General features: G+C 47.2%; 1 protein-coding gene across 1 annotated transcript in view; it reads right to left on the bottom strand.

Moving 5' to 3' along the window:
- Nucleotides 1-342: 342 nt before the first annotated feature.
- SPP2 (secreted phosphoprotein 2) overlaps nt 343-19,307 on the bottom strand; it is a 118,010-nt gene continuing 99,045 nt past the window's right edge. The window contains exon 7 of the mRNA XM_058809753.1: nt 343-428. The gene's annotated coding sequence lies outside the window, so the exon portion shown is untranslated. The remainder of the gene's footprint in view (nt 429-19,307) is intronic.

Raw genomic sequence — 19,307 nt, 5'->3', positions numbered from 1 at the left:
CCCCTTCCCTGGGGGGGTCTGGGCAGGGTTAGGGATGGGTTTGCTAAAAACCAGCAGAGCTGGGGAGGAGGGGAAAGGGGAACTGTGAAAAATGCCTACTTTATGATTGGCTTTTGGCAAATATTCAAATGAATATTATATGTGTTGTGTTAGAAAGCAATGCTGTATTAATTTTCTTAAGTAGTGTGTTAAATATAGTTTTAGGTTATAACAAAATGTTAAAATAGAAACTATGTATGTGGGATATTTTTTTAAAGAAGGGAATGAGGTACTCACAGCCAGCCAGCAGCTACAGGACACCTGAATCTTTCAGAGAAAGAGAATTTATTGCTCCATTATCAGAAGAAATGAACTTCTTCCCACCTTGCTCAGCCCTGAAGATGCTGTCAGGATTCAGAGGAAGAAGCTGACACTGCCCAGACAGAATCCTGTGTTTGAATGGAATTTATGCATCATGTATGAGGTGTATGAATATGCAACAGGCTGTTGCTTTTAAGGGTTAATCCTCTGTTAATGTGGGTCCTTTTTCAGGCTTATTTTGCCCAGAAAAGGTGCCGGACTGTCCTTAACTCTTTGTTCTTATTGTCTCATATTGTCCTAATCACAATTGTCCAAATTATTATTACCCTAATTATATTGCTATTTTTATAACTATTTTATTATTGTTAGACTTGGCGTTTTTCACAAGAACTCTGCAGGACACTGGGATCATCAAACCAGAGCAATTCCATGGGAAAAGATCCCTGGAGGCCACTGCTCCAAACCCTTGTTTGGGGTTTAAGCACCTCCAGGGATAAACTGGAATTGTAGGAAGAGATGCTCCTTCTCAAGGAGGATTTTCTCAGGTTTTCTTCAGCTCTGCACAAGCAGGAGGCACTGAGAGCTTGTCCAGGAGTAAATTAAAACTGAGACATTCTATGCCTCCAGCCAGGGAGGCAGAAAATGGGGAAAAACAGCTTCTCCAAGAGTAATTATGCAGCAGAGTGACTGAGTGGGGCAGACAGCAGAGTTAAATCCATGCCATGGATCCTGTGGCTGCAGCAGCAGCAGGAAAAGCTTTGTGGGCTTTCACACTGGAGAGCAAGCAAGGGAAATTGAGTGTCATCTGCTCCAGTGACTGGGAATGGGGATTTGCAGATAACAGAGCAGGAAGGCTGTAAAGAGCTGTGTCCATGGGATCACAGAATGGTTTGGGGTGGGAGGGACCTTCAGGACCATCCCATCCCACCCCTGCCATGGGCAGGGACACCTTCCACTGTCCCAGATGGCTCCAAGCCCCATCCAACCTGGTTTTGGACACTTCCAGGGATCCAGGAGCAGCCTCAGTTTCTCTGTGCCAGGGCCTGCCTTCCCTCCCAGGGAACAATTCCTAATTCCCAATATCCCATCCATCCCTGCCCTCTGGCACTGGGAGCCATTCCCTGTGCCCTGTCCCTCCATGCCTTATCCCCAGTCCCTCTCCAGCTCATTTTTCCTCTCATGGGCCACAGCAAAGGGGCCTTTTTTTCAATAAACCAGGTTACTCAGCTCCCTAAAGCATGGTGATAACCAACAGGATCGTGGTGGCAGGACAGAAACCTTTCTCCGTAGCTCCAGATCTCCCTGGAAACTTCTCTGTGGAGCAATAGAAGGAAAACCAGTGCCAAAATGTGAAAGCTCCCAAATCTCTCTCTAATCCATGGGCCCAGCCCAGGTATACCATGGGATGGGAAATTTTTGTCATCTGCCAACAAAAAATGAAGGGAACTCCATTTTGCACTGTGCAGTTTCTTCTGCTTATGGCTGTTGGGATATATTTTTATTTTAAAAATAAAAATATATATTTCATGTAAAAAAAAAAAAGAAAAAATATATTTATATATAATATATTTTAATATAAAGAATCTATTTTATACATAAATATATAAAATAAAAATATTTTTATTTTAAAAAATGAAGATATATTTTATGTAATAATATATTTTATATAAAAATATATATTTATTTATATAATATATTTTTATATAAAAATCTATAAAAATAAAGATATAATTTTATTTTTAATATAAAAATATATTTTATATAACATATTTTTAGATAAAAAGATATATTTATATATATAATATATTTTAATATAAAAATTTATTTTTATAAATAATCTATTAAAATAAAAATATTTTTATTTTAAAAATACAAATATATTTATATGCAGAAATATATTTTATATAAAATATATATTTATATATTATATATTTTAATATAATATTTATTTTATGTATAAATATATAAAGTAAAAATATATTTTTATTTTTAAAATGTAAATATATTTTACGTAAAAATCAGTTTTTATATAAAAATATAAAAAAATAAAAATATATTTTTATGTAAGAATATATTTATATATAAAATATATATTTATACATATGATATGCTTTTATATAAAAATTTATATAAAAATACATAAAAATAAAATATTTTTTTATTTTAAAAATAAAATTATCGGTTGTGCTTGTTTGGTTGTCCTTCCTAGAGGGCAAAGCCTTGTTCCCTGCCCTTTCTGCTCCCTTTCTGTGGCTTGTGATATTTACAGGGCACTTTGGGGACACGATTTTGTGGCTGCACTTGAGCTGAGAGGGCTTTTCCAAGCTCAGGGACGCCTCTGTGATCTTGCTCCTCTCAGAAAATCCTGTCAGTTTTGCTCTCTGTGCCAATTGCCCCTTTGAAGGGATTATCCATGCTGGAATCTCCCTGCAGCCTGGATCAGGGGGATGGATGGATGGATGGATGGCAGCCCCAGCCAGCCCATCTGCAGGGCAGTGCCATCAGGGCACTGATCCCAGGGGCAGCTTTCCCTTTCATGGAGGGCACTCCCTTGGAAGGAGCGCTTGGCAGCAGATGAGTGAGCACTGAGATGGCTCCAATCCCATAATTTAATTAGAGCTCTGTGGAAGTGCCTAAGGAAAAGCCCATTTCCTGAGCAGGCTGCAGTGCCTGGGACTCTCCCAAGCTCCCCCCAGCTGTCCAACCCCAAATTGGGGAGGTCTGGAGGGGAGGGGAAGGGCAGGAGTGCTGGTTTCACCCCACAGAGGCAGGAGGTAGCAGTGGAAATCTCAGCTCCAGGTCTCCTTCTGTGTGGGAGAAGTTCCAGCCTCCTATTTTGCAATCAGGAAAATTCGTCCACAAACACCAGAGGTTTGTGTCCAAAAAGGAGACAGAGGAGTCCTTTGGCTTCATTCCAATAAAGGGAGAGGCCATGGGGCATTCTCTTGGGGTCTCTCCAATTTTTGGAGGAGGCAGCCCCCATGTTTATCCCAATTTCCCAGCCGCATTTCCCTTCTCTCTTTCCCCATTTCTGAGGTACTTGAGAGGTTCAGACTTCCCAAAACATCTGATACCAAAGACTTTCCTCCAATGTATAACTTTTAATTTCGAATTCTTTTACTTTCTAATTAAATTAATTTCCCTTTTAATTTCTAATTCTTATGGAATTTAGGGGTTTTTCTTCCCCATTGTTTCTCTCATCTTTCAATGTCTGATTTCATTTATCAGCAAACCTAAAGTTTATCTGTAAAAGCAAATATCCTTTTCCATTTATCAATCAGTGGAATCCTTCCCATTGTTTCTTTTATCTCCCAGTGCTGGTTTCATCTACCAGCAGACCCACAGCTGATTTGGAAAGACAAATCCACCATTCCTCTCACGAGCAAAAAATGTTGGCCAGGGTCTGCTGCAGAAGGACGATCAGTTCTGCAGGAGGTTTCGCCTGGATTCTGACAGGATCAGGATCAGGATCAGGATCAGGATCAGGATCAGGATCAGGATCAGGATCAGGGATCAGGGATCAGGATCAGTTCAGCAGGAGGTTTTGCCTGGATTCTGGAGGGATCAGGATGAGGATGAGGATCAGTTCTGCAGGAGGTTTTGCTTGGATTCTGGAGGGATCAGGATGAGGATGAGGATCAGTTCTGCAGGAGGTTTTGCCTGGATTCTGGCAGGATCAGGATCAGGATCAGGATCAGGATCAGGATCAGGATCGGTTTTGCCTGGAATCTGGGGGGATCAGGATCATGGATCAGGATCAGTTCAGCAGGAGGTTTTGCCTGGATTCTGGCTCATTCCTGCCCCACACATTCCTGGTACCACGGCTCCCAGCAGGCTCCCAGGGGGCTCAGCCAGACACAAAGCCCCCCTGGTGCAAACAAATTCCTGCACAGCAGCAAAATGCCTGATGAACAAATTAACAATCCCTGGCTGCTGGCCACCCGTGCAGCAGGCCCCAGCTTACAGCAGGAATTGCTGCCCCATTTTGAGCTCCGGATGCTCCAAGGTGAAAGGGAGCTTTGTCCCAGAGCCAGGGATGCCTCAGGCTGGCCAGCAGCTCCTCCTGCTCAAAGTTCTGGTGCCAGGACAAAGGCAGGGCTGGACATCCCACTCTGGGCTCCTCAAAGCCTTGGCTAGGTCCCAGCTCCAAGGGGAAGGGGGGAATTCTGGTGTCTCGCTGCAAGTCCTGACCAGGGACACCCTCTGGAAATGCATCCAGAGACCATTATCCCCTTTTATTGCTGTTTTTAGGGATTATTCTCCTTGTTCACAATTGTCCCATACTGAACTGTGTTCCTATCAGCAAACTTATTGGGGCAATAAACTCTAGAATTGCCAAACCTCTTTGTAACCTGCTGAAATCCTAATTGTAGGTCCAATATTTGCGAAGGAAGGAAGGAAGGAAGGAAGGAAGGAAGGAAGGAAGGAAGGAAGGAAGGAAGGAAGGAAGGAAGGAAGGAAGGAAGGAAGGAAGGAAGGAAGGAAGGAAGGAAGGAAGGAAGGAAGGAAGGAAGGAAGGAAGGAAGGAAGGAAGGAAGGAAGGAAGGAAGGAAGGAAGGAAGGAAGGAAGGAAGGAAGGAAGGAAGGAAGGAAGGAAGGAAGGAAGGAAGGAAGGAAGGAAGGAAGGAAGGAAGGAAGGAAGGAAGGAAGGAAGGAAGGAAGGAAGGAAGGAAGGAAGGAAGGAAGGAAGGAAGGAAGGAAGGAAGGAAGGAAGGAAGGAAGGAAGGAAGGAAGGAAGGAAGGAAGGAAGGAAGGAAATTTTGAGCAATTTTCCCCCAATTTTTTCCAATTTTTTCCCAAATTTTCCCAATTTTTTCTGATTTTTCCCCCAAAATTTCCCCCACTATTTCCCATTCCTTTCCCCTGGATGTCCCCAGTGTTTTCCCTGGCTGGACAGCAGGGATGGTGTTGCACAGCTCTGGGGGCCAGGCCAGCAGGTGCCCAAGCTGGTTGTCACCCCAGCTCCAACAGAAGCCAAAGGAAATCTCCAGCTCTGGGAATTCCCCACCTATTCTAATAAGCTGAAGGCTGCTGGTTTTTCAAGACTGAGAATCAGCACCAGGCACAGCCTGATCCCAGGGCAAAGCCTGGAATGGAGCTGCTCTCCTGCTATCTCCCTGAATTTCTGGGTGCCCCTGAAGGACCATTATCACTTACAGCACATTTCCCCCAAAGGATTGCCCTTCTGCTTCTCACTTCCTTCCTTTTCACACAATTTAAGCTTGAAGGGTAAATCATAGTTTGCCAACCCAGGCAGGAGGAAATTGCTCTTATTTTGCCAAGGCTCTGCTCCTTGGTGAGTTCAGTGGTCTTGGAGCAAAGCTGTAGGAAACCACCTCAGTATGTGTTGATCCCACTGCTGGTTCCCAGGGGACTCCTGGGTGAGGGGAGACTCTAGGGGACAATTTCCCTGTCCCAAAATCCCCCCAATTCACCCTGCAGGCAAAAGTTTTGATCCCATAAAACCACAGAATGGTGTGGGTTGGAAAGAACCTCAAAGCCCATCCAGTGCCACCCCTGCCATGGCACGGACACCTTCCACTGTCCCAGGTGGCTCCAACAGCCTGGCCTTGGGCACTGCCAGGGATCCAGGGGCAGCCACAGCTGCTCTGGGCAGTGCCAGGGCCTGCCCACCCTCACAGGGAACAATTCCCAATTCCCAATATCCCATCCATCCCTGCCCTCTGGCACTGGGAGCCATTCCCTGTGTCCTGTCCCTCCATCCCTTGTCCCCAGTCCCTCCCCAGCTCTCCTGGAGCCCCTTTAGGAACTCTTAGCTCTCCCTGGAGCCTTCTCCAGGTGAACATTCCCAGCTCTCCCAGCCTGGTTCCAGCCCTTGGAGCTGTAGGGTAGCTCCACATCCTCCTGCTTTGACCCCATGGCTGGACACAGCTCTGCAGGTGGGGTCTCACCTGAGCGGGGCACAGGGAGAGAATTCCCCCCGTTCCTGCTGCCCAGGCTGTGGGATCAGCCCAGGGCATGGGGATTTTCTGGGCTGCAAAGGCTGGGTCCTGCTGAGCTTCTTAGCCAGTCCTTCTCCTCAGGGCTGCTCTCCATCCATTCCCCAACCAGCCTCTATTCCTGTATTCCTGTATATTTGTATTTCTGTATTATTCCTGTATTTCTGTGTTATTTCTGTATTTCTGTGTTACTTCTGTATTCCTGTATTTCTGCATTATTCCTATATTTCTGTATTCCTGTATTTCTGAATTATTTCTATATCATTCACGTATTTCTGTACTTCTGTATTTCTGTATTCCTGTATTTCTGTATTACTGCATTTCTATGTTATATCTGTATTTCTGTAATATTTTTGTATTATTTCTGTATTATCTCTGTATTTCTGCATTTCTATATTGCTGTATTCCTGTATTATTCCTGTATTCCTTCATTCCTGCATTCCTGTATTCCTGTATTTCTGTATTCCTGTATTTCTGTATTCCTGTATTTCTGTATTCCTGTATTACTGTATTTCTATGTTATATCTGTATTTCTGTGTTATATCTGTATTTCTGTAATATTTCTGTATTATTTCTGTATTATTTCTATATTATTTCTGTATTTCTGCATTTCTATATTCCTGTGTTCCTGTATTATTCCTGTATTCCTTCATTCCTGTATTCCTGTATTTCTGTTTTTCTGTATTCCTCTATTCCTGTATTTCTGTATTCCCGCATTCCTGTATTCCTGTATTCCTGTATTTCTGTATTCCTGTATTTCTGTATTCCTGTATTCATGTGTTTCTGTATTTCTGCTTCTCATTGATCCATGCAGCACTGGGCTGTAAATTCCTTCTTCCCGCCACAAAATAAGCAGCAGCAATGAGGGATGCAGTATTCCCAGCCTTTTCCCCTGCATTCTGTCCTTCTTTCCCCACCTGGAGTGCCAGCCAGGTGCAGCAGAGCTGGGCTCAGCCTGGTGGTGCTGGGATGTGCCTTTCTGGAGACCCCTCAGTGTGGAGCATCCCTCCACGTGCATTCCTTCCTCTCTCCAGGGCATGCAGGGTGAGGAGGGAGCTCAGGAGAGGTCACAGCACCAGGTAGGGACAGAGAAAATGAGATTTATGGTCCTGCTGTGCTTCAGGCTTTGGGCGAATCACAAGTGACCCAGGGCAGCTGAACAGCTGAGGTGACTTTGGCACTTTGTGGCCCTCACTGTTCTCTTCTGAGTGTTGCCCCCTTATGGTAAGAGGGGTGGGAATTTGGGAAGAAACCCCTCCAGGAACCTGCAGCAGCCATGAGATGGACTTGAGCTCAGTGGTCATTCCAGAATCCACTCCTGGGAAAGGCAATCCTGGAAGCAGGCAGAGCCTCTGGAGCCTGCAGCACCTAATGATAAGGGAAGCAGAGGAGAAAGAGGGGAAAAACAAAACTCACCAGGAAAAAAAGAACATTTCTGAGCAATATTTCCTTTACCACAACTGCATTGCCATCCAGCCTCCAAAAATCCTGGAACAATCCCACTCCTGTGTCACCTTGTGTGGTTTCTGTAGCAAAACAGCTGCTTCTGGGAGGGATACTGCCTTGTCCTGCTCCATCAGGAAACCAAAGCAGTGCATTTATCCTGTCCTTTCCTGCAGTGGTTTCTGGCAGCAGTGAGGAGGTGTTTACACACATCTGCAAAGCCCTTCCAGGCCCAGGGAGCAGCCAAACCCACACGGAGAGCTGCCAGGTGTGAGGGTGTTCACAGGGGTTCTTGGATGAGGGAAGACTCCATGTTTCAGAAGGCTTGATTTATTATTTTATGATAATATTACATTGAAACTACACTAAAATAATAGAAGAAAGGATTTCATCAGAAGGCCAGCTAAGAATAGAATAGCAAAGAATGATAACAAAGGTTTGTGGCTCGGCTCTCTGTCCAAGCCAGCTGACTGTGATTGGCCATTAATTAGAAACAACCAACATCGGCCAATCACAGATCCACCTGTTCCATTCCACAGCAGCAGATAACCATTGTTTACATTTTGTTCCTGAGGCCTCTCAGCTTCTCAAGAAGAAAAATCTTGAGGAAAAGATTTTTCATAAATGATGTCGGCAACAGCCAGGAAAGGAGCTCAATCCTCTGGGATGCAGCAGGGTATGAAAAGGTAAAATGGGAGATCCAAGCAGGGGCAGATGCAGCTATGGATGGACTAGAAAATCATGGAGAAGGAGGAGGAAGAGGGAGGTAGGGAAGGGAGCATGTCAGTACCAAGTAGATGAGGCAGATGTGGGAAAGACAGATGGAAACTCTCTTTCCCAATGGAAAGGTGTTTCCATCGGGAGGATTTCCTTCTGGCATCAATCAGGGACAGCACAAGGCATCCATCCAGGCCCAGAGCTCCCAGCTGGAGCTCCCAGAACAAGATGGGCCACTGGGGAGGCTGCTTGGGCAGCTGAGCTCCATCTCTGTGCCCTGGCAGAGCTTTCCTGCGGGAAGCTCTGTATCCCTGAGGGAGGGGACAGGGGCAGGAGCCAGCCAACCTCGGGAGGAACAGCAATCCTGTCTGGACAAGAAAGAGCCCAGGGCCCCCAGGCTTGCCTGCAGGATCTGGGAGGGTGTGAAGGGATGTTATCACATTCCAGGCTGCAAAGCTGATATCCATCTTCCCCCTTCACCGGGCCTGACCTCAGCAGAGGCAGGGGCTGTGCCTGCTCACTCAGGATGACTAAAGCAAGGTCTGATCCAGCTCCTGCCAGCCCAGGATTGTACACACACCACGCTCCTGCTCCAAGGAAAGGGTTGGGGGGAGGATTTTGGCAGCTCCTCTTTCCCCAGATCAAGGGCAGAGACACTCATGTGAGAAATGACTTTGTTTTGTTTCATAGCTGTGCAGAGAGGTTGATGTTTTCATTCAGTGTGGCCATCCCATGCCAGGAAGTTTCACCACGGGGCTTCAAAAAGAGACTGGGAAGATGAAATTGCACCAACTTTTAATGGTGTAGAGATGCACAGGGATAGCCCTAAATTTGGTGCAAAGAAATAGACCCCTTGATTTTCAATGTTCCTCTCATGCTAAAATTCCCTCCTTTAGCAGCTGAAAATTTTTATGTTTTTATGGGACAACACCAGAAAGTGGCTTCCTGTATCTCCAGGATGCTCAGAGGGTGGGAAAGGTTTTTGAGCACTGGGTTTTCACAGCTCCCACCTTCACAAGTCCCATCTGAAACACAAACCAGCCAAGGCTGGGGAGTGCTGGGCTGTTGGGTGACCCCCAGTACCACTGGGCTGGACTGGTCCCTGTGGGAAATGCACTAAGGGACAAAAAGAGTCTAGTCTGGGCAGCGTGCAGGCCAGGGCCAGCCTGGTAATGAGGCAGCAAATTCCCACTCCAGAGCCTGTCTGGGAAAAGGAACTCAGGAGGAGCCTCACATCAGGCTGGGCCAGAAGTGTCTCCATGGCTGGAGGAAGAGCTCCTGGTTTGTGTCAGGAGGCCAAGTGACTCAGTTGTGGTGGGTGGGGGCAATGGGAGAAGGGGATGTGGTCAGGGAGCAGGGCATGAGTCACCAAGGAAGGGCATCTGCTGATAACAGCTGGATAAACTCACAGCAGAGACTGTCAGGTCTGCTGGGGAGAACATCCCAGCTGGAAACCAAAGGCTGGAGACAGCAATCCCAACAGGCAGAGCAAGGGAGAGCTGTGAGAGCTGGCATGGGATTTTCCTGCTTGGCAGCTGCCTTGGTTTGAAAAGACAGGTGTCTGCTAAGGAAGGCAGGAGCCTCCCCTGAAATGGAAAATGTGAACCCCCTAATTCCGAATTGTTGTAATTTTGAAATTAAGGGGCTCTCAGGCAAAGATATGGGAGCAGGAATAACAGTTCTTTATTAGGGAAGGAAAAAAAACCAAACCAAAGCAGTAATACAAAACAACCGTGACAGAGTGAGAATATGGCCTGACTCCCTGTGTGTCAGGGTGCTGGTAGCAGTCCCATTAAAGGGTGGCTGCAGCCCTCCTGCAGAGACAGGTGTGGTTCTGCTGAAGCAGTGATCCTGTAGAAGGGTGGAGTTTTCCTCTCAAGATCCAGTGGTGGTGTAGATTGGTCTGGTCTTCCTCTGGGAATCCAGTGGGAAAGGTGCTGTGGTGTTCCAACTGTCAGATTATATCCAGGAAGGAATGCTTGGCTCCTCCCCGTGGGCACAGCTTCTCCCAGTGGGGATGATGTAATTCTATCAGTCATGCAGTGACACTCAATGGCCCACGAACACAAGATATTTCCCCAAGGGAGGACTGGTTTGTGGGAGAGATAAAGAAAACTGCCCAATGAAGAGAAGAGAAGAGAAGAGAAGAGAAGAGAAGAGAAGAGAAGAGAAGAGAAGAGAAGAGAAGAGTGCCCCACCTCTAACAGATGGTAATAGAACACACACTCCCAGCCACATCTTCCAGCCTAAGACAGCAGCTCAGCTGCTGGGGTTCACGATGAACATTTTCCATGGCCTCGTGTCTTGCACTCTGTGATTTCACCGTTCATCTGGGCTTGGAGGCAGCCTTGTTCCCTTCTCTATTCCCTGTTATATTCGTTCCCTATACAGGGTCAAACAATTCCCTCCCATCCCACAAGGCACCAGTCCTGCAAACTCCTCTGTGGAGCAGTTCCCTACAGGAATGCTCTTGGGTAAGAGACGTGGGACAGCACAAATCAGTTTGCACCCTGCTGCTGCCTCCTCTCCTCCACCACCCTCAAAACCTCAGCTCTGAGCAGTCACTGAAGAAAATGAGGGAAAAGGAAAGGCACAAAGGAACCACCTTCACCTGGTGGGAATGACACAGGGGGTGTGACGTACAACTCTCAGAAATGCCCCTGGCAGCAGGGTGAGGAACCTCAGGAAGGGATATGGGACAACGTGTCCGGCGAGGAGACCAAGGATGAGAATTCACTGCCAAGTCCCTGAAGACCAAGGGTGAGAATTCACTGCCAAGTCCCTGGGACACTGTGGTGCTTTGTGGTGGTGCCCACCAGCCTGGGAGGCTGTGGAAACGCACACACTGGGGCCAGGATTCCTGCTGGATCCTTTACCACACATTAGTCAGCACTGTGGAGAATAAGTGCAGCCAGAGTGGGATCACATCTCCATGACCTAATCCCCGCTCTCCACCAGTGTCCAGCTCCCATGGAGCTGAAATCCTCCTGCGAACCTCTCCTGCCCTCCCTGGGAGCTGACTAACGGGATGTGTCATGGTCACAAGGCTGCTCCTCTGCATGCAGCACTGCTGTGGCACTTCCCCTTCAGCTGGGAAATTGGAGAAGCAGTGTCCACGTGGCACAGGAGCCGTGTGGGAAGAGGTGCTTGGCTGCCAACAGCAGCTCTGTCACTCTGTGTCCTTGGGAACTCATCCAGATCATCCTGGTGCTGTCATGCTGGACCCGTTGCTGAGAGAGCACCAGATTATCCAAGGGATGTGCTCTCTGTTGCTCACAGTGCCAGGGAGAGGGATAAGATGAATATGAGGCCATGGAGACCATCTTTGGCACAGGAACTGGACTGAGACCAAAATTCCTGAGCATGGGGAAGCCACAAACCACCCAGCTCAGTCAGCAACACATGGGGACATCAGTCAGCTTCCCTGCAGGGAAATGTTATCTCCCCACGATCCCGTGGCAAGGAGGAAGGGATGCATTGTCAGGAGATGGGCTTAAGAGCAAGCATAGACTAGAGAGAGCTCAGGAAATGCAGCTTTCCCCTCATCCCTGTGCCTTGGCATGCAGGCTGACCACATCTGTGCAGCTGTGTCATCCCAAGCACAGAACCCAGACACTGTCATTGCCAGCAGGTTTCCTTCTGCTCTCCTGGGTTAGGACCTGAAGGGATAAACATGAGGCCTCCTAAAACTCATGACCTGATGACTGTACAGGCACTTTATCCATCCAGGGCAGATTGCAATTATTGGGTTTTTTTCCCCCATGCCCTGCCTTGAACAGAGGAATAATCTGTGATTTGGAGCAGTGCATCCTTTAGCTATGCATCCTGGAGCAATCCCCCATTTGCTTCCAGAAGCTGCTAGTGAATGTTTTCCTAAGAAAAAAGGCTCCTGCTGCTTCTGCCTCTCCCAGTGCCTGAAGTTCTCTGTCTGGATGTGTCCATGGCCACACAGACCCAGCTACATCCTGATCCTCCCATCTCAGACTGGATCATGGAATCACAGCACGGTCTGGGTTGGAAGGAACCTTAAAAATCACCCCACTATCACAGGTTTCACTATCCCAACTTGCTCCAAGCCCTGTCCAGCCTTGCCTTGGGCACTTCCAGGGATCCAGGGACAGCCACAACAATGTGGACAAAGGAGGCTCACTTACTCTGAAGAATAATCCCATTAAACACTACACACCAGGAGTGAATAGCTTTATGTCAAGCCTGAATTTGCCAACGTGTGCTGTAAATGAATATTTGATTAAGGTAATAACCCCGGTGCAAAAGAAGAGATTTACATTACCACCTTTGAGCTGAACACAATATCTGGTGCCTGCATGTTGCAAAAATTAGACCCTCCCTCCAAGCACTCAGAAGCAACAGGAATCGCAATTGTGGGAATCACAATTGTGGGAATCACAATTTCCCACTTTGTGGGAAAGCCCACGGGGCAGAGGGAATTGCCAAGCACTGCTGAGAGTGCACTTCTCACCCCAGAGGCAAAGGGTGAGCAGTCCTGAACCTCCTGCAGAGGGCAATCCCACCAGTGCAGGGATGCTCCAGCATTACTCCTGGCACTGGGAGCACTGAGTTACACGAATTAATTACTCCAGCATTACCCCAACGCCACAAAAACCGGCAGGATAATCCCCTTGCCCAGGCAGCCTTAATGATGCTCCTGTGTGGCAAGCTGGGAAGGGAGGGAGCAGGGAGATTCCAGGTTTGGAGAGAGGCTGGAGCCAGCGGAGATGGTTGGAGGAGATGTCGGTGCGGGCAGACAGGTGTGGGCACGGATGTCAGCCAGGCTGGCAGAGGAAAACCAGCAAAATGCAATCAGCTCCTCCCTGCCAGCCTGCAGCCTGCCCCAGGGTGCCCTCACATCAGGGCACTGCTCCCATGGCATCACTGATGGGTTCTCAGACTATACCCACAATCAGCTTTCCAATTCCAGCATCCCCCTGTGCTCCTCCACACCTCTTCCAGCTGTTCTCCACAAGGTGTTTGCTGGACAAGTTGTAGCCAAAGTCTCAAAGGGAGGCTTTAGCAGAACCTCCCTGTCTGCTAAATCCATCTCCCACCACTGCACTAGCAACATCCTCCTGTGCCTGCAGCCATCCTGCAATCAGCTTCTTCCCTACTTCCTCTTCCTGTGGCCATTCACACGGACCAGAGTGCAGCAAATGGGCAAAGTTTTATTAATAGGGATTAAAGAGATGTTGTTGGCAGATAAAAGATGCAGGCACACTACCCTGCATGACATCACCTCGCTCTGCTTCTCCTGACAGGCCCCAAGGTCGCTCCATCCTCCCTGTGGGACATCCAGGTCCTCTCCCTCCTGTGCTCTCCACAGCCTCAGCTGCAGAAGTGATCCATGTGCTCCTCCATGTGAGCCCAGCTGATTAGGAAAGATATTAATGAAGTCAGCTCCATTAATGAAGTCAGTTCCAAACTGAGTCCCTGAGCGCTTCTGTTCACCTTTGAACACATCCTGTTGTTCACCCTGCTTCCAGCCCACCTGAAATTTCTACAGCAATGCTCAGGTTGGCTCCCTTCTTCATTGGAAAGGAAAATAAGAAAATCCCTTATCAATAAAATGCGTTTTCGCTCCACCTACCCAAGTTTGTGATATCAGTGAGATGTTTATTGAGCTCTTCACTTGTTCAAAATAGTGTCACAACTCACCTTGACTAAAATCAGTCCTTCTGTCTGAGGAGGAGGCCAGAGGAGCCAAAGCCAGGGGTAGAGGCTCAAACTGGACACCAGTCCATGGCTTTGGATGTGAGTGGCAGCACCTCTGAGTAGGACTCAGCGGTGATTTGGGCAAAAAATGCCTCAATAATCAGCTTTTTGCTTTTTAAAAATGAGCCTGAAGCTGGGTCTATAAACAGAGAATTAATTAATGGGCCCCATTCAGACTCAAGCGCCCAAAGATGAGTTTTTGTGTGAAGATCATCTCTGGCAGAGCCAAGGTCACCCCATCCCAATCAGAACAGGTCCCAAACTGTGCTAAAAGTCAAACCAAATCTCCCCCATGCTGGCAGTGACAAGCAATAACACAGATTGCTGCTGCCAAGAGAAAACCAGCCCTGTCCTGCAAGGAAAGGAGAATCATGTGTTTCAAGGAGAAAAAACTGGGATTGTGACTGTTTGGAAGTCAGCAGCACTGCTGATTGGTGTCCAAGAATGTGTGGATGTGACACCTGGGGACGTGGTTTGGTGGTGGATTTGGCAGTGCTGGGCTGGACTTCATGGACTTGGAGGGCTTTTCCAGCTTCAATGATTGTGCGATTCCCACAGAACAAGAATTCCTCACCCCAAACCCTCCCAGACTGAATGGTGACATTGAATAAGGGTGTATTTAACCACAGAGACATTGGTTAAAGCCCACAGGATAATGCTGTTGAGTCGCTGCTTCTTTTAAGGATAAACTGTCCAATTAAGAAATGACACCTAAATTTTTTTTACTTTTAACCAATAACCAACCACCCATGCCCCACAATGGGGACTTTTTACCCAATTACCAAAACCACCCAAACCCATGGAGAAGAAGGTGAAGAAGAAGATGAAGAAGAAAGAGAAGAAGAAGAAGAAGAAGAAGAAGAAGAAGAAGAAGAAGAAGAAGAAGAAGAAGAAGAAGAAGGCGAAGAAGAAGGAGAAGGAGGTGAAGAAGATGAAGGAGATGAAGAAGATGAAGAAGAAGGAAAAGAAGGACTAACCTCTGCCCTTAAACCTCCATCTTGCTTTATACATATATTACTAATTCTAAACCCTTAAACTCTAGGTTTTCCACCTTGTGATATTACACACTTCTATTCAAACTCCACACTCACAATCCCAGTGCTATCATTCAATTTTAACCCAATAACCAACCACCCATGCCCCACAATGGGGACTTTTTAAATCCAATTACATAAAACCACCCAAACCCATGGAGAAGAAGGTGAAGAAGAAGGCAAAAAATGTAAAGAAGAAGGAGAAGAAGGTGAAGAAGGACTAACCTCTGCCCTAAAACCTCCCTCTTGCTTTATCTATATTACCATATTCTAAACCCTTAAACTCTAGGTTTTCCACCTTGTGATATCACACACTTCTATTCAAACTCCACACCCACAATTTTAGTTCTATCATTCAATTTTGGAAGCCTTCTCCACGGCCTCAGGTCAAATGCAGTGTTCTCTTGGGGGTCAGTGCCTGTCAGCACAGAAAGTCTGAAACTCTCAGCAGCCAGGGTTCCAACACAAAAAAGCTGGCAAGGACAGATCCGTGTGAGCCCTCAGGGCCTCTGCAGCCATCCCTTGGAAAAGGGCAGGGATAAGGGCGTGGCTGGACAGTGCAGGACAGGAGGTTTCACTCAAGAGAAACCAGATTCAAAAGTTCTGAGAGAGAATTTCCCAGGAATTCATCGTGGGACATGGATGCTGCCACCCTAGCAGCATTTCAGAGGCAGCTCCTTCCTCGGGCACTCACAGCTCCCAGCAGGAATTCCCACTGGACACAGAGAGAACAACTCAGCACCCTGGACGCCAAAGGGGGCTGCTGCCCCTTTGGAGATGCCCACAGTGTCTGCAGGAGCTCCCTGGGTGCTGCAGAGGAAGGAGGAGGAGGGTTTTGTGCCTCACCTCCCACGGCCAGGCCCAGCGCCGTGATTCACCCACGCTCCCCAACCTGCCAAGGTGTGAGTGCTTGGGCGCCTTCCAGGCTCTGCCTGCCTCTGCCTCGGCATCACAGCAGGCTGGAAGTGATTCCTGGAGACGGGGAAGGAGCTGCCCCAGGCAAAATTTTGGTGCATTAAATGTCTGGTGAAGCCCTGTGAGAGATGGAAGCCAAATCAATTATGAGTCGAGGCCTGATGCCCGTCTCCAGCTTTATGGGAATTTCCACCAACCTGAACTAGGAAAACTGTCTTCTTAGGAGGTGATACAGGAGTCAGCATGGAGGAGAGAAGCCCCAAATGTCTGAGGTGCCTCAGAGAAGAAAGCAGGTTTTCCTGCTTTGTTTGATGGTTTTAAAGATGAACAGAGATCACCCCAGCCTAAAGCAATGCCCAGATGAGGAGACACCATTGTTGGGAAGGATGAAAATTTGACAAGGAAGTCTCACAGATATGTGTGCTTAGTAGAAAGATTTTTGAATGTAGAATCCGAAGAAGAAATAGATATGAAAGCAAGTTTTGATATAGAAGAAAAGAATTGCTGAGCCAGTCTCACTGGATAACCAAGGAGCCAAAGGGTGTGTTAGTTAGAAGGGGTTTTTATGACTTAGAGCAAAGGATAAACCCACCCCAAACAAGATGTTTTTACCAAGCAGAAAGGTAGCAAATGCTGCAAGTAGGAAAAAAGTCTCAGAATTTTCCACTGCAAGACAACTGAAAAACAACTTCTAGCTTAAACGTTAATGCACTGACTTTTAGTGGCTGGAGAACAGTAACATGAATATGGTAATTACAGTAGTTATGATAGGCTATAAGTAAAAGTTAAGGTATAGATTAGTTCTACTGTGTTAAGATGCTCAGCAAAGGAAAGTATATAATGCATTGTAACCAAAAGAAAAGTATATATTATATTTGTAACCTAAACTAAGGGTCTCCAGGCCTGCCTGCAGCAGGAGCTGACAGCTGTAGCCACAGCTCTGTCACCCACAACCCTGGATTGCTGTAACATCTTGGATACAATAAACTGCATTTTGGAGAGGCCCTGGAGTCCCACATCCCTCATTTCAGCTCTCACACACCATCCCATAAAGGTGAGACCCAGGAGGGCAATTCCAGCAGGACAATGCCAACCTTGGCAGCCTTTCCCTGGGGTTTGATCCAGAGGCCATTTGAGTTCAGGACACAGAGACTGCAGGGGTGATGTATTTATTACAAAGCACCAATCTCGTTTGGCATGGCCTTCTGGAGGTGTTGAAACACTCAGTTCCTCCCTGACCCCTTCTAGCACACAGTTCCAGAATCCATTTTTGACTGCCAAAAGCCAGCATCCAAAGAGGACAACCCAACTTTCCCTGTGTATCTCCATGAAAACAGACCCCACAAACTGGGATTAATCCAGTGATCTCAACCAGCTGCAGCTCTGGGGGCCTGGGAGAGGTGGCTGTGCTGCTGCCACCAGCACCCAGCACCTCTCAGGAGGCAGATCTGACCTCTGGGAGCATTATCCCCATTTCCAGAAGAGGGGTTGCCACGGCAACAAAGATGGTTTCCATTTTTAAATGCTTCCTCAAGGACATCCATGAAGGAGACTGATGATCAGGAGAGCACAGGGATGGCCCCAGCCATGGATGAGCAGGTCTGGAGCAAGCCCAGGTGTCCATCCATGGATATTCTGGAGTGCAAGGGCATCCTCTTCATCCTCCCCCTGCAGAGAAAGCTGCCTGCATGTGCATCATGGAAGAGAAGATCCAGCCAGGAAAACGGTTACTGGCAGCTTGGCACAAACAGGGAAAAACAATCATAGCCTCACAAAAAAACCCCAAAAAACAAACAAAAAAACCCCAAAAACCAACCAAACAAAAAAAACCCCAAAAACCAAAACAAAACAACAACAACAACAAAAAAAGAACAAAATAAAAATAAAAAAAAAAACCAAAAACCCCCAAAAAACAAAACCAAAACAAAACAAAAACCAAAAAAAAAAAAAAAAAAAAAAAAAAAAAGGGAAAAAACCCAGAAAAAGTCTTTTTCTCCAGAAGGTACTAAAATTGACTCCACTGTTCTCATTTAAATGGACAAGGATGTTCAGGCAGCACTTGCCAAGTTTCCCTCCCGAAAATGACTGGCAGAGAAAGTCCTCTGAGGGATAATTAACTGGCTGGCAGGCAGGAAACAGAGGATAAAAATAAGTGGAATGTTTCCGATGTGGAAGGAGATAATCTGTGGGATCTCTTCCCATGAGTGCTCAGCAACTCACGGATCACAGAGTCACTCCCAGCCAACCACTGGAGCACGGCTTTGGGTGCCACCAGGGCAGAGGGGAGAGCTCCCAGGTCAGAGGATCATGTCTTTATTTGGAAAGATAGGAGTCTGCTAAGGAAGGCAGGAGCCTCCCCTGAAATGCAGAATGTAAACCCTCCCCACCCCTCCCAATTGCTATACATTTTAAATTAAGGTGCTCTCAGGCAAAAATATGGGAGCAGGAATAACAGTTCTTTAATAGGGAAAGGAAAAAACATTAAAGGATAAAACAAACAATGCAGTACACCAGAACAACAGTGACAGAGTCAGAACCCAGCCTGACACCCTGTGGGTCAGGGTGTTGGTGGCAGTCCCATTGGAAATGTGGCTGCAGCCCTCCTGCAGTGTCAGGGGTGGTTCTGTTGGAGCAGGGGGATCTGTAGAGAAGGATGTATTCTTCCTCTGGAGATCCAGTGGAAGGAGAGGGAGCTGCTGTTCCTCTGGGGAATCCCGTGGAGAAAGCCGTGCTGGTGTCTCACAAACCTCTGGATTATATCTGGGTAGCAATGCTTGGCTCCTCCCTCTGGGCTCACATCTCCCAATGGGATGTTCTAGTTCTTATCAGCCATGCAGTGACATTCAATAGTCTGTTATCAGCAATGTCCCCTCCCCAGGGAGGTGTGAATGTGGTCACTCAGAGAGAGAGATAAAGCAAACTGCCCACTTGACAAAGGTGATCTGCCATACAGATGGGAATGGAAAACAACTTGCATTGCAGTCTTCAACAGAGAGCCACGGAAAGTTGGGGTTGGAAGGGACCTTAAAGCCCATCCCATCCCACCCCCTTGCCAGGGTACCTGTTGCTGATTCCCTGACTTCTGAGACTCAGGCTGGGCCCTCCCAGGGGGCTCCCCTGTCTGTGGAGAGCCTCCTGGAGTGGTCTTGTGTCAGGAAAGAGAGACCCACTGAATTTTTTCAGTCTTCAGGTTCTTGTTTATTTTTATCTT

Source organism: Ammospiza caudacuta, chromosome 8 (genome assembly GCF_027887145.1).
Source record: "Ammospiza caudacuta isolate bAmmCau1 chromosome 8, bAmmCau1.pri, whole genome shotgun sequence".
Taxonomy (NCBI): Eukaryota; Metazoa; Chordata; class Aves; order Passeriformes; family Passerellidae; genus Ammospiza; species Ammospiza caudacuta.
Note: the sequence above shows the minus strand (reverse complement) of the source record. Positions and strands in the feature narration are given on the sequence as shown.